Raw genomic sequence first — 13,151 nt, 5'->3', positions numbered from 1 at the left:
GTAAGAGTGGCTGGGACCCTAGGAGGTAGTGACCATGCTATTTTAGAATTTTGGATAAATAGAAGAGGAAGACCTGTGAAGACTCAGACTTCAAGGTTAGATTTCGGAAAGGCAGATTTTAAGGGACTGAGAAAGAGAATCGGAGGGATCCAATGGCTGGATATCCTTAAGGACAAAAATGACAAGGAAGGGTGGGAAATTTTGAAAAATTAGATTCTCAAAACGCAATCGTTAACAATTCCGAAAAGAAGGAAGTATAGGAAGCATTTAATGAGACCAGGATGGATGAACACAGAACTTAAACACATGCTAAAAAGGATGAAAGAAATGTTTATCAAATGGAAAGAGTGAGACATATCTAAAGAAGATTATAATGCAGTCTGCAGAACCTGCAGGTCACGAATCAGATTATCTAAAGCTGACAATGAATTAAGGCTTGCAAGAGATGTCAAAAGCAATAAAAAAGGATTTTGAGGATATGTCAAAAGTAAAAGAAAAGTCAAAGATGCTATAGGAGTTTTACAGGATAAAAATGATGACATGGTAAGAAAGGATGTTGAGAACGAAGGCAGAACCTTTAAATTGCTATTTTGCATCTGTTTTCTCTCAGAAAGGAAATGTAACATCAACTGATCTTCACTGTCCTAATAAAGGAATAGAAGAATCCAGGCTATCTATAAACAGAAAGATGGTGAGAAAATTCTTAATTAACATAAATGAATTCAAGTCTCCAGGTACAGATGAATTATACCCCAGAGTACTGAAGGAGATAGCAGAAGAAATTTTTGAACCACTCTCCATAATCTTTGAAATTTCTTGGAGAACAGGAGAAGTCCCAGAAGAGTGGAGAAAAGCAAATGTTTTTCCTATCTTCAAAAAGAGGAAGAAGGTGGACCCAGAAAACTATAGGCCGGTGAGTCTGACTTCTATACCAAGAAAGATCTTTGAACAAATTATTAAACAACATGTATGTAAGTACCTGGATAAGATTGAAGTGATTAACCAGAATCAGCATGGGTTTGTAACTAATAAGTCATGTCAGACTAACTTAATTTACTTATATGACAGAACCACTGACTGGATGGATCACAGAAATGCTGTAGATATAGTATATCTTGACTTCAGCAAAGCATTCGGCAAAGTATCTCACATGATCCATATTGTAAAAATGACTAAGTATGGAATGGACAAGGCAACTGTTAGGTGGATTCATAACTGGCTTAGTGATTGGACCCAAAGAGTGGTCATAAATGGCTGCACATCCAGTTGGAAGAATGTCTCAAGTGGGGTACCACAGGGCTCTGTCCTGAGCCCTGTATTGTTCAACATTTTTATCGATTATTTAGATGAAGGATTTGAGGGTGAACTGATTAAATTTTTTGATGACACAAAGCTAGGATGGATAGCTAATACTAGAGAAGAGAGATGATTCAAAAATATATAAATAAACTGGAGCAGAGGGCAGCAACTAACAGAATGGTTCTTAACAGGGAATTATGCACAGTGCTACATCTGTGCAATAAAAATGCAAAAAGCATATATAGATTGAGCGCAATAGGGCTATGCAACAGCACAAGTGAAAAATACTTGGGTATACTAATAGATCACAGACTGTACATCAGTCAACAGTGTGATGCACCAGCGAAAAAGGCAAATACAATTCTGGGATGTATTAACAGAAGCATACAGTCTAGATCACAAGAAGTCAGTATTGCCCTCTACTTCTCTTTGGTCAGACCTCTTTTGGAATATTGTGTCCAGTTTTGGGCACCACATTATAAAAAAAGTCATCAACAAACTGTAGCAAGTTCTGAGAAGAGAGACCAGAATGGTGACCGGTCTGCAAACCATGACCTATAAGGAACAGTTACAGAAGACTGAGAGGAGACTTAATAGCTGTCTACAAATATCTCAAAGGCTGTCACATTGTAGAAGGATCATCTTTATTCTCATTTGCACAAGGAAAGACTAGAAGCAATGGGATGAAACTGAATAGGAGGAGACACAGATTAGATATTTGAAAAAACTTTTTGACAGTTAGGGGGATCAATGAGTGTAACAGGCTGCCACGAGAAGTGATGAGTTCTCCTTCAATGGAAGTTTTCAAACAGAGGCTGGACAGACATCTGTCTGGGATGATTTAGTGAATCCTGGTTTGAGCAGGGGGTTGGACCAGATGACCCAGGAGGTCCCTTCCAACTCTACCATTCTATGATTGTATGATTCTATGATTCTAGATTTAGTACTGCTTGGTAACGACCAACCACTTTACCAAATTTGCTGTGATCACTCCATCGCGGGACCAGACAGTAGAACCAGCGTCCAGGGCAATCTGTTGGGACTTCATTTGTGTGTATGGGTGCACGAAGAAGATTAATTCAGACCAAGGGGCCTATTTCCAAGGGTAGTTAAGGGAGAAGTTACACCACCTCTATGGCATTGAAAAATCCTGAACCACCCCACACAACCCGCAATGACATGATGCTTGTGAACGCTTTAATAGAACCGTGTTGCATATGCTTTAAGGTACCGTCAAACTCAGCGACGCTGCAGCGATATAGACAACGAGACGATCGCTGCAGCATCGCTGTTTAGGTCTCTGGGGAGCTGTCACACAGACAGCTCTATCCAGCGACCAACGATCAGGGGAACGACTTCGGCATCGTTGAAACTGTCTTCAACGATGCCGAAGTCCCCCTGCAGCACCCGGGTAACCAGGGTAAACATCGGGTTACTAAGTGCAGGGCCACGCTTAGTAACCTGATATTTACCCTGGTTACCATTGTAAAAGTAAAAAAAAAACAGTACATACTCACCTTCTGATGTCTGTCACGTCCCTCGGCGTCCACAGGGTTACGCGCTGCTGCCGAGAGCTTCCTGCACTGACTGAATGTGTCAGCGCCAGCAGCAGCGGTGACGTCACCGCTGTGCTCTGCTTTACGGCTGGCTGGCGCTGACACATTCAGTGCAGGGAAGCCGCCGGCGGGGGACGTGACAGACATCAGAAGGTGAGTATGTAGTGTTTTTTTTTTACTTTTACAATGGTAACCAGGGTAAATATCGGGTTACTAAGCGCGGCCCTGTGCTTAGTAACCCGATATTTACCCTGGTTACAAGTGAACACATCGCTGGATCGGTGTCACACACACCGATCCAGCGATGACAGCGGGTGATCAGCGACAAAATAAAGTTCTGGACTTCTAGCTCCGACCAGCGATATCACAGCGGGATCCAGATTGCTGCTGCGTGTCAAACACAACGAGATCGCTATCCAGGACGCTGCAACGTCACAGATCGTCGTCGTTCTCGCTGCAAAGTCGCTTAGTGTGAAGGTACCTTTAGACTTTGGAGGATGATCAGAAGATGAGGTGGCTGGAGTTTACTTCTGAGCTAGTGTATGTGTACATTAATCGTGTCCATATGACCACTGGTTATACACCCTGCATGCTACTATTCAAACGAAGAGATTACCGAGTTGGAGCTGGATCCAGATGACACTTAACCAGGAGGTAGCTTGAACAATTGGGTTCGAGGGCAGAGGAACTGTGCAGAACAGATTACCGGGGGTGTTACACCAGTGTGTCCAATGTTTGCAAGGGGTTAAACACAGCTTTGATAACCCTCTGTGTTATGTTGGAAAAATACTGTATGTGAAATGATTTCTGTTATTGATGGTGTGGGCAGAACAGGTCTAACAACTTCTTAATTGGTGGCCAGTACATACCTGTTATGCCAATAGTTTACTGAAGGAGGCCAATCACAATCACAATGTGCACTGAGAAATGCACTATGTGTTCCTTTGCATTCCTGCTAATTGATACTTCAGGATATAGCACTGCGTGAAAAGAAATAATGTAGGGGGATATGCAGTGAAACAGAGGGAAAAAATACACCAATGTTTAATGCATTGCTAGACATCATCACCTAACCTAGTAAGTGCAAATGAAGAGCATGAAGAGCATAAAGTTGTAAAGTTTACTGCATACTCCAAAAAATATTTGGCATAGTGTCATAGCATTGGCTGCCATCAAATGGGGCAAGGGAAATATTTATTAATCGCAGAAGCAACAGTGGATTGAATGGCACTAGGAACACTGCCGACAATAGAGGAGATTTTTTTCTCTCAGTTTACACCATTTTTTTTTTATTGACATGCCGCGTCACGCCCCACTGGTAGGTTGGTGCAGCTCAGCATATGTATATAGAATGATTCAATCTTCAAATCCACATAGAAAGGAAAGAAAATATGCGGCACTCACCCAGCTTGCGTGAAACTGAAGTCTTTAATAGTCCAATCAGCTGGTTACAGTCATTGCATGCAGTTTGGCAGAAAACGGTGAAAACCATTCGACCCCTAATAACTAGATTTCGTGAACATTACAATTCCATACTAACAGGCAAAGGCTGCATGCGCTTAATAAAACACATGCAAGAAAAGCATAATGGAAATCCAGAGCTCTTGCAGTTTGCCGGGCTTGAAATTGTTAAATTCCCTCCCCAGGGAGGTAATCACAATAGCCTGCTTCTAAAACATGAAGCAAAATAGATAATGAACACAAACGCTCAAGGACCTATTGGTCTGAATGATAAGTTAGATATGGCTATATTTTTGTAACTTCTTGTACTACTGCAATCGGCGTAAATAGAATTTATATTAATATTTATTGTGAAATATATTTTGGAAAAAATTGTAGCAATAATATTAACCCTTGTTGATTTCAGACCTTTTCCTATAAAGGAAGTGACATCATTTTAACTTCACATGGACCCGTAGAAGCACACACCGTGCGAAACGGCCGTCGTCCCACTCACCCCCCCCGCACCCTCACCGTTTTCTGCCAAACTGCATGCAATGACTGTAACCAGCTGATTGGACTATTAAAGACTTCAGTTTCACGCAAGCTGGGTGAGTGCTGCATATTTTCTTTCCTTTCTATGTGGATTTAAATATTTATTAATATTATGCATAGAGTTCAGTACTTAATTATAATAAGCTCAACCTCTGTCATTTCAGTTATTACCTAGGCAGAGCACAGCAGTCGAGGTGACTTTGTTATTGGCTGCAATGTTCTACACAGGCAGCAATCACTGAACATAACAAAACTCAGTATAGTGAAGTATTGGATGTGAAGAACATGCACATATTGAAAACTTTATTATATTAAGCCCAGCTGCTGTAATCTCGATCACTGCACAATGCAGATTGCAGCAATATAGAAGAGTTTAGGCTAGTTTCACATTTGCAGTTGAGTCTGCAGCATCTTTTCCACAACCACAAACGCATGCAAAAACGCATGCCAATGCATGCTAATGCTGCGTTTTTATCCGCATCAGCTTATGCATGACGGCAAAAAAATGCTGCGTTTGCATGCGTTTGTGCTTTTTATGCGCATGCGTTCGATATTTCCAGGAGGGCGTGTCTCAATAGACGTGTCTAAATCAGTTCCTGGACATGCGCAGTCCGCAGTACGCAAGGGTATCGAACGCATGCGTATGCAAAGACATGCTTATAGACAGTAATGCGTTTTTTAACGCTCTCACCCGCATGCTCATGCCTGCGCATATTAGACGGAAATTTGCCTCCTCAAAAATGGCAACATGGTGCGTTAGCCGCGCCCCACCGCACACCGCGAAAAGACGCATGCATAAGCAAACGCAGGCGTATGCATGCAAACGCATGAACCTGCGTCCACAATGTAAAAGATATGAAATCAAGATGCATGTGGATGTATGCGTCAGAAATGCTGCAGACACAACCGCAAATGTGAAACCGGCTTTACAGTGGAAGAGGTATGACTCTGTGAGCTCCCCAACTCAGCCGTAGTTGCTAGGATCTTGACACATCAGGAGCACAAGCTACAAGGGATTCTATGAGTACGATTTGTCAAGACCAGCATTGTTCATGCCAATCTTGATGAGGAGCTGTGCTGGAGTCAGATGTTCATGACTGAAGAGAGCTGGATGAGTAGGGTGCACCATTGTGTGTGTCTTGCCATAAATCCTACTCCTGACCTTGTTGCAGTAAGATTTGTGGTGTTGCAAATGCTGCTTGTCATAAATTTGACAAGCAGCAGTGGCCACAAACCATTCCAACCCAGCTCCGCCTATTTTGTCAGAGCTGGGTGAAAACAGTATGACAATGCCAAAAGTTGCATAATTTTAGCACAGCCTGCAGTTGCCCCAAAAGTATGTGACTTTTAAAAGCTTTTTACACCAGAATATTGACGAAAAAGCTTTGATGAATCAGGCCCGGTATGTTTCTTTATGTGAGCCTCACCATTTAAACTAAAATTTTATACATATAAAATAATTATTTAACACTGTTGCTGCCTATAGCAAGATTACCTACATACTGTACATACATACGTTACAATATACAGCTATAAAGCAAAATTTACTGTGTAAAAGACTAACATAACCAATAATACTGTAGCTCTGGTGTCCCTGTACTCCTCTCTTCTCCCCCAGCAGGTACACCGAGTCACTCACCGCCGCAACCCCCATCCCGCACTTCCTCCACCTCCTTCTGCCGTGGGTCTGTGCACAGCTCGCAGATTCCTGTGCACTGTGTTTAGGGCGCACGCACTCCCGCTCTCTTAGAGGGACAGCACAAGCCATTCTAAAGTGTCCTCAGCTAATGGCTGGGAGACACATTATTTAAGGAACCTGTTTGGATGTGCCTGAGCAATGTGTTGTGCCAGACGTCTGCTCTTGCTAGTTCTCAGGTCCCCTATACCTGCCAGCCAGTATACCTGCCTGTATTTATTTGCCTGTACTAGCAATATGTTTCTATATTCCAGCTGTGACCTCCAGCACCTGCCTGCCTGTACTCCAGCTGTGCCCGCCAGCACTTGCTCGCCTATCTGTATACCAACCATACCTACCTGCACTTGCTGTGCCAGTTTGTATACCAGCCGTACCTGCCTCCACTTGCCGTGCGTTCCTGTAAACCAGCCACATCAGCCTGCACCTGCTGTGCCAGTCTTTATACTAGCTGTACCTGACTGCACCTGATATGCCAGTTTGTATTCCATCCGTACATGCCAGGACCTACCAGGCCTGCCTGTACCAGCCTAGTCTCTCCATTCCTGACCATCCCAACTACCTGCCCTTTTAGGGGTCAGCTGCCATGTGTCCAAGGCCTGTCCTGGAGTACCAGCTGGCATCCATCCAGAGTCAAATCTAACACCACCATCAAGGGCTCTAGCGAAGAGTCAGGTGTTCTCCTTGTCAGGGGCGGACACTGACAGCTTGGGACCCCCATGCAAGAAATGTGCCTGGACCCACCTCCCTGCCCGGTACACTGCTTATGGTGAGGGCTATCTGAAAACAAGCAACAGGCCAGATTGCCCTCATTATTATTCACACCTCTAAAAAATATATACCGTATATACTCGAGTATAAGCCGAGATTTTCAGCCCTTTTTTGGGTTGAAAGTCCCCCTCTCGGCTTATACTCGAGTCATACCCAGGGGTCGGCAGGGGAGGGGGAGCGGGGGCTGTCTAATCATACTCACCTGCTCCTGGCGCGGTCCCTGCAGGTCCCTGCTTTCCCAGTGCCACAGCTTCTTCCTGTACTGAGCGGTCACATGGTACCGCTAATTACAGTAATGAATATGCGGCTCCACCTCCCATAGGGGTGGAGCCGCATATTCATTACTGTAATGAGTGGTAACGGTGACCGCTCACTACAGGAAGAAGCTGCGGCGCCGGGGAAGCAGGGACTGCACCGCGCCACGAGCAGGTGAGTATAATGCTGAGGGGAGCGCTGCGCTCCGCGATATTCACCTGCTCCTCGTTCTGCCGCTGCTCCGTCTTCAGCGTCTTCTGCAGTGATGCTCAGGTCAGAAGGCGCGGTGATATGGTTAGTGCGTGCCCTCTGCCTGAACGTCAGTGCAGAAGACGCTGAAGATGGAGCATCTTATGGGGTCATAATCAACGTTTGTGCAGGATTATATGGCGCAAATATCTTTATGGAGCATCTTATGGGGCCATAATCAAAGTTTGTGCAGCACTATATGGCGTAAATATCTTTATGGAGCATCTTATGGGGCCATAATTAATGTTTGTGGATCATTATATGGGGCAAGTGTCTGTATGGAGCATCTTATGGGGCCATAATCAAGGTTTGTGCAGCACTATATGGGGCAAATATCTTTATGGAGCATCTTATGGGGCCATAATCAACATTTGTGCAGCACTATATGGCGCAAATATCTTTATGGATCATCTTACGGGGCCATAATTAACGTTTGTGGAGCATTATATGGGGCAAATATCTTTATGCAGCATCTTATTGCATTCCATGCATGCCTTCTGTCTCTCTCAATTGTGCCCTTTGGAATTCTCCCTCTGTGTGTAATAAACTCTCCTTCATTCATGACTTCTTCCTTTATAACTCTCTTAATCGAGTCCTGGCTCTTACTGAAACCTGGATCCAGCAGTCAGACACCACCGCTGCTGCTGCTCTTTCATATGGTGGACTACACTTTTCTCATACCCCAAGATCAGACAACAGAGCAGGTGGAGGCGTTGGTCTGCTCCTTTCACTCAAATGTACCTTCCAAGTTATCCCCCAAGTACCCTCACTTGTATTCCCTTCCTTTGAGGTCCATGCTGTCAGACTCTATGTCCCCTTCTCCATGCGAGTGGCGGTGGTGTATCATCCTCCCGGCCCCTCTCATCAGTTCCTGGATCACTTTGCCACCTGGCTTCCACATTTTCTCTCCTGTGACACCCCCAACCTTATCATGGGCGATTTCAACATCCCCATTGCTTCTCCCCTCTCCCCATCTGCTTCTCACCTTTTATCTCTAACCTCCTCTTTCGGCCTCTCGCAGCATACTAACTCTCCAACGCATGAAGATGGAAACTCCCTTGACTTGGTCTTCTCCTGGCTTTGCTCAGTGGACAATTTCACAAACTCCCCTCTCCCGCTCTCTGACCACAACCTTCTTTCATTCTCTATCAAGAACTGCCATCCCACTCAAGTCACCCCCACTTTCCACACTTATAGAAACATACAGCCATTAACACCCAGAAACTTATGAAGAACTTGCAGTCCTCATTGGCCCCAATCTTCTCCATCTCATGTCCTGATTCTGCTCTGAAGCATTACAATGAAACCTGTCATGTTCCCAATGGCAGGGAATTTAACACATAACACGGGCAAATACAGGACGAGCTCTAGGGTGATGGAACCTGAGCTGACCGCGATCCTGAACCTCAACACTCATCTAACAGTAGCCGGGGAACGTTCCTGGGGGGACTCTAGACGTCTTGCGCCAGCCGGAGATCTAGCTACCCCTATCAGAAGAATAACAGACCTCTCTTGCCTCCAGAGAAATATTCCCATAGAAATAGTAGCCCCCCACATATAATGACGGTGAAATGAGAGGAAGGCACAAACGTAGTTATGAAAACAGATTCAGCAAAATGAGGCCCGCTTAAGCTAGATAGCAGAGGATACAAAAGGTGAACTGCGCGGTCAGCTTAAAAACCCTTCAAAATACCATCCTGAAATTACTTGAACTCATGTGCCAACTCATGGTACATGAGTGGTAATTTCAGCCCACTAGAGCAACCAGCAACAGAGAATTACATATCTGCAAGCTGGACTAAAAAACATGTAAGCAAACATGAAACAGGGGAATCAGACTTAGCTTGTCCTGAAGGCTTTAGGAGCAGGTAGCAAAGGTAACAGAGACACACTGATACATTGATAGCCGGCAAGGGAATGACAGGAAAGCCAGGTAAAATAGGAAACACCCAGCCTCAGATGGACAGGTGGAAACCAGAGGCCGCAACCCACCAAAGTCACCCAGTACCAGTTGTAACCACCAGAGGGAGCCCAAAAACAGAATCCACAACAGTACCCCCCCCTTGAGGAGGGGTCACCGAACCCTCACGAGAACCCCTAGGGCGATCAGGATGAGCTCTATGGAAGGCGCGGACCAAATCAGTCGCATGAACATCAGAGGCGACCACCCAGGAATTATCCTCCTGACCATAACCCTTCCACTTAACCAAATACTGGAGTTTACGTCTGGAAACACGAGCATCCAAGATCTTCTCAACAACATACTCCAATTCTCCCTCCACCAGCACCGGAGCAGGAGGCTCAACCGAAGGAACAACGGGCACCTCATACCTCCGCAATAACGACCGATGGAACACATTATGAATAGCAAACGATGCTGGGAGATCCAAACGAAAAGATACAGGGTTAAGAATCTCCAAGATCTTATAAGGACCGATGAACCGAGGCTTGAACTTAGGAGAAGAGACCTTCATAGGGACAAAACGAGAAGACAACCACACCAAGTCCCCAACACGAAGTCGGGGACCCACGCGGCGACGGCGATTAGCAAACTGCTGAGCCTTCTCCTGAGACAACTTCAAATTGTCCACCACCTGATTCCAAATCTGATGTAGCCTGTCCACCACCACGTCCACTCCAGGACAATCTGAAGGCTCCACCTCACCAGAGGAAAAACGAGGATGAAACCCCGAATTACAAAAGAAAGGAGAAACCAAAGTAGCAGAACTAGCCCGATTATTAAGGGCAAATTCGGCCAGTGGCAAAAAGGCAACCCAGTCATCTTGATCAGCAGAAACAAAACACCTTAAATAAGTTTCCAAGGTCTGATTAGTTCGCTCTGTCTGGCCATTCGTCTGAGGATGGAATGCAGACGAGAAAGACAAATTAATGCCCATCTTAGCACAAAACGTCCGCCAAAATCTAGACACAAACTGGGATCCTCTGTCAGAAACGATATTCTCCGGAATCCCATGCAAGCGAACCACGTTCTGAAAAAACAAAGGAACCAACTCAGAGGAGGAAGGCAACTTAGGCAAGGGTACCAAATGAACCATCTTAGAAAAGCGGTCACACACAACCCAGATAATGGACATTTTCTGTGAGACAGGGAGATCTGAAATAAAATCCATGGAAATGTGCGTCCAAGGCCTCTTCGGGATAGGCAAGGATAACAACAACCCACTGGCCCGAGAACAGCAAGGCTTAGCCCGAGCACACACTTCACAAGACTGCACAAAGGTGCGCACATCCCTTGACAAGGAAGGCCACCAAAAAGACCTGGCCACCAAGTCTCTAGTACCAAATATTCCAGGATGACCAGCCAACACAGAAGAATGGAGCTCGGAGATGACTCTACTGGTCCAATCATCCGGAACAAACAGTCTTTCTGGTGGACAACGATCAGGTTTATCCGCCTGAAACTCCTGCAATGCACGTCGCAAGTCTGGGGAGACGGCGGACAATATTACCCCATCCCTAAGGATACCAGTAGGCCCAGAGTCTCCAGGAGAGTCAGGCACAAAACTCCTGGAAAGAGCATCTGCCTTCACATTCTTTGAACCTGGCAGGTATGAAACCACAAAATTGAAACGAGAAAAAAACAACGACCAACGAGCCTGTCTAGGATTCAGACGCCTGGCAGACTCAAGGTAAATCAGATTTTTGTGATCAGTCAAGACCACCACATGATGTCTAGCACCCTCAAGCCAATGACGCCACTCCTCAAATGCCCACTTCATGGCCAAAAGCTCCCGATTACCCACATCATAATTGCGCTCGGCGGGCGAGAATTTTCTAGAAAAGAACGCACATGGCTTCATCACCGAGCCATCGGAACTTCTCTGCGACAAAACCGCCCCCGCTCCAATCTCGGAAGCATCAACCTCAACCTGAAAAGGAAGTGAAACATCTGGTTGACATAACACAGGAGCAGAAGAAAACCGGCGCTTAAGTTCCTGAAAGGCCTCCACAGCCGTAGGAGACCAATTAGCAACATCAGCACCCTTTTTAGTCAAATCAGTCAAAGGTTTAACAACACTGGAAAAATTAGTAATGAACCGACGATAAAAATTAGCAAAACCCAAAAACTTCTGAAGACTCTTAACAGATGTAGGTTGTGTCCAGTCACAAATCGCCTGAACCTTGACGGGATCCATCTCAATAGTAGAAGGAGAAAAAATGTACCCCAAAAAAGAAATCTTCTGGACTCCGAAGAGACATTTTGAGCCCTTCACAAACAGAGAATTGGCCCGCAGGACTTGAAACACCTTCCTGACCTGTAGAACATGAGACTCCCAGTCATCAGAAAACACCAAAATATCATCCAAATACACAATCATAAACTTATCCAGATATTCACGGAAAATATTGTGCATAAAGGACTGAAAGACTGAAGGAGCATTAGAAAGTGCAAAAGGCATTACCAAATACTCAAAATGGCCCTCAGGCGTATTAAATGCGGTTTTCCACTCATCACCCTGCTTTATCCGCACAAGATTATACGCACCGCGAAGATCTATCTTAGTGAACCACCTAGCCCCCTTAATGCGAGCAAACAAATCAGTCAATAATGGCAATGGATACTGATATTTGACTGTAATCTTATTCAGAAGGCGATAATCTATACAAGGCCTCAGGGAACCGTCTTTTTTAGCCACGAAAAAAAAACCTGCTCCCAGAGGGGACGAAGATGGACGAATATGTCCCTTTTCCAAGGACTCCTTAATATAATTCCGCATAGCAGTATGCTCTGGCACTGACAGATTAAATAAACGACCCTTAGGGAACTTACTGCCAGGAATTAATTCTATAGCACAGTCATAATCCCTATGAGGAGGGAGCGAATTGAGCTTAGGCTCCTCAAAAACATCCCGATAGTCAGACAAAAACGCAGGGACCTCAGAAGGAGTAGATGAAGCGATTGAAATCAAAGGTGCATTATCAAGAACCCCCTGACATCCCCAGCTTAACACAGACATTGTTTTCTAATCCAGGACTGGATTATGAGTTTGTAACCATGGCAGACCAAGCACTAGTACATCATGTAAATTATACAGTACAAGGAAGCGAATCACCTCCTGATGAACGGGAGTCATGTGCATGGTCACTTGTGTCCAGTACTGCGGTTTATTCATAGCCAATGGTGTAGAGTCAATTCCCTTCAAAGGAATAGGAACTTCCAGAGGCTCCAGACTAAAACCGCAGCGTTTGGCAAATGACCAATCCATAAGACTCAGGGCAGCGCCCGAATCCACATAGGCATCGACGGAAATGGATGACAGTGAACAAATCAGAGTTACAGACAAAATGAACTTAGACTGCAGAGTACTAAT

At 45.0% G+C, this 13,151-nt stretch overlaps 1 long non-coding RNA gene across 1 annotated transcript in view; it reads left to right on the top strand.

Moving 5' to 3' along the window:
- The window catches only part of LOC143783512 (uncharacterized), a 74,212-nt gene that overhangs the window by 35,856 nt on the left and 25,205 nt on the right, over nucleotides 1-13,151 (top strand). Inside the window, exon 2 of the long non-coding RNA XR_013217222.1 lies at nucleotides 4,723-4,906. This is a non-coding gene — a long non-coding RNA (uncharacterized LOC143783512). The remainder of the gene's footprint in view (nucleotides 1-4,722; nucleotides 4,907-13,151) is intronic.

This window comes from Ranitomeya variabilis, chromosome 6 (genome assembly GCF_051348905.1).
Source record: "Ranitomeya variabilis isolate aRanVar5 chromosome 6, aRanVar5.hap1, whole genome shotgun sequence".
Taxonomy (NCBI): Eukaryota; Metazoa; Chordata; class Amphibia; order Anura; family Dendrobatidae; genus Ranitomeya; species Ranitomeya variabilis.
This window is presented reverse-complemented; position numbering and strand designations above follow the sequence as displayed.